Raw genomic sequence first — 2,779 nt, forward strand, 5'->3', positions numbered from 1 at the left:
GCTCTGGGTGGCACAGACCAGTTTTCCTAGTGCCTGATTACTGTCCCCTTCTCCAGGTAGATAAGCAGATTCCTGACCTATGGGGATGGGAGATCATCTGCTCTGATGAACCCGGACAATATAACGAATCTTGAGTGGACTCAGTTCTGTAGACAATGGGAGCAAGGGAGTTATAGAAGAAAGCCTGGCAGTAGAGTAGAAGAGTGGGTGGAAGGGAGGAGAGATGAAAAGTGGAGAGACGAGTTAGGAGTTGGTTGTTGCAATGCAAGCATGACAGCAGGATCCTGAGCCATGCAATGCGAGAGGGAAAAAAAAAAAAAACACAGGGAAGAATGAGTGGTACTTGATGATGAGTCGAACAGGAATTAGAGATGAAGTGGGATAGCATGGTCATATCATTTACTGTATAATCCTGAACAGTTTTAAGCACCAAAGGAGTTCTCTCAATAGTTTCACCAGAGGAATAGGTATAAACTAGACAGTCCCAAGCAAATGTGGACACACAGACACCTTGGTCAAAGACGACTCATGTGTCTTTGTCCTTGGGTAAAACATGTGTAGGGATGATGCCGACCAAAAGGTGGTTGGGAGGCAGGGTGGTAGGATGTGAGAGGAAAGGAAAATGAGTTGCTACTGGATCTGTTGAGTTTGAAGCGTTTGGAGACATTCACCTGAAAATAACCAGCAAGCAATAGAAAACACAGGTTTCAAGCTTGGGAGTAAATTCAGGGCTAGCTGTGCATAGAGTATTTTTCAACCCCGTAATACCAGTTCTAGAAATCTGAATTGCAGAAATACTCATTTGTGTGTGTGTGTGTGTGCGTGCATGCAAAATGACATATCTTTAAGGAGGTTCACTGGGGCATTGTTTGTAAGAGGAAAAACTTGGAACCAACCTGAAGGTCTGTCAATAAGGAATTGGTTAAATCTATTACACAGTGCTATGTGAGGAGTACAAGGAGCCCTGGTGGTGTAATGGTTAAGTGCTCAGCTGCTAACCAAAAGGTTGGTGGTTCAAACTCACCCTTTGGATCCATAAGACCTGGCCATCTCCTTCCGTAAAGATGACAGCCATGAAAACCCCGTGGGGCAGCTCTACATTGTCACATGGGGTCACTATGAATCCAAATCAACTCGATGGCACTGAACACCACCAACATATGAGGACTATCCATATTTATTGAGATATAGCCACAAGCACTACTTGGAAAATATCCCTGATATCCTTTGAGATAAATGGGGAAATTGCAAAATATAGTGTAGCATGCTAAATCCATCTAATAATTTCAATTTAAAAAAAAACTATTTGTGAGTGGGGGGCTGAATTTGTAAAAGGCCTGGAAGGATACACACTAAATTGTTAACAGCAACTACTTACGTAGAAGAGAACAAGATAAGAGGGAAGAAGGAAAAAAGACTTTCGCTTCTTACACTCTACGCTTCTGAATTGTTCATAATGGTTTGGATTTTTCATAAGCATGTATCTATTTACTACATTCTAAAAGTAAAGAACATAGAAAGAATTTTCAAAATAAATAAAATATTTTTTTAAAAAAAAGAATTTTCAAAATACACAGACTAAGTAGTTATTTTATTGAAGTGATGGTTGAAGCTCTGGGAGTGGGTCAAAGACAAGATTGGGGCAGAAGCTTGAGGCCTATTCACATAGAAAGGGAAGGTAGGAGGAAGGAGTTAGGGACAGAGAAGCCCCAGAATATGGGGGGGGGGACAGAAAAGAAAACTAGGCTCACTGCCATCTGGTCAATTCCGACTCATAGCAAACCCCATTGGGTTTCCAAGGCTGTAAATCTTTACTGAAGCAGACCACCTCATCTTTCTTCCACAGAGTGGCTGGTGGCTTTGAACCACTGACCTTTTGGTTAGCAGCCAAATGCCTTAACCACTATACCACCAGAGAGCCTTGGAATACTTAACGAATAGAAATCCTTTCTGACCTCAGAGGTTAGGGGAGACAGAATCTCTGCACCACAAACGAGGTTACTTCAACCATTCCCTCCAACCCCAGGCCTCCTCTTCAGGAGGGATGAGCATGTACCAAGGGTCCCTACCTAGATGACCCATGTTCTAGACACCATGCTCTTAAGAGAAAGCCCACCTCTATTTTAAGTGCCATGATTGCCTACAAGACCAGTTCAATTCCAGGTACCATATTGCTCTGAGTGACCTAGGTGGCCTCACACCAGGCACTCCTGCTTCTCTCCTCTTCCCTGATGAAGAAACTACAGCCAAGGATTAATTCTTTCTTCTGGAACAGGGCTGTGTTTCTGTGTGTGTGTGTGTGTGTCTGCAGGGATGGGGGGGTAGGGGGTAGAATCAGGGGACAGAGGCAGCCGTGACTCACAGGGGCTCCTCCCCGGGGAGATGGAGCCTGACAGACCTGGGTGTGGAAACTTTGAGGTGATTTCCTCCAAGCCTGTCAGCGCCTTTCCCTCCTCACTCGGCAGCAGTGAGTCCCGCAGCTGAAGCCTCTGGTTCCTTCTCTCCACTCCTCACTGTGCCTCTTCCCCTTCCCAGTGGCCCTTCTCCTTTGGCAAGACTTTTCCCGCGCTCCTTTCCTGCCCTGGTGCTCCACTTTCCAGCTCCCTCAGACTTTTGTTTCTTTCACAGAAACACACAGAGTCAGCTTCTCTGTTGGGGTGCCCTGGTCCCCAGCTCCTTTCCAACCAGAGCAAATTTCATGGATGAGAGCCCAGGGATGCACAGTACACAGGAGGCTGTGTGTGTGTGTGTGTGTGTGTGTGTGAGAGAGAGAGAGGGA

The sequence above is a fragment of the Orycteropus afer genome, unplaced genomic scaffold (assembly GCF_000298275.1).
Source record: "Orycteropus afer afer isolate SDZICR_OR568_19922 unplaced genomic scaffold, OryAfe1.0 scaffold00064, whole genome shotgun sequence".
In the NCBI taxonomy this organism is placed as follows: Eukaryota; Metazoa; Chordata; class Mammalia; order Tubulidentata; family Orycteropodidae; genus Orycteropus; species Orycteropus afer.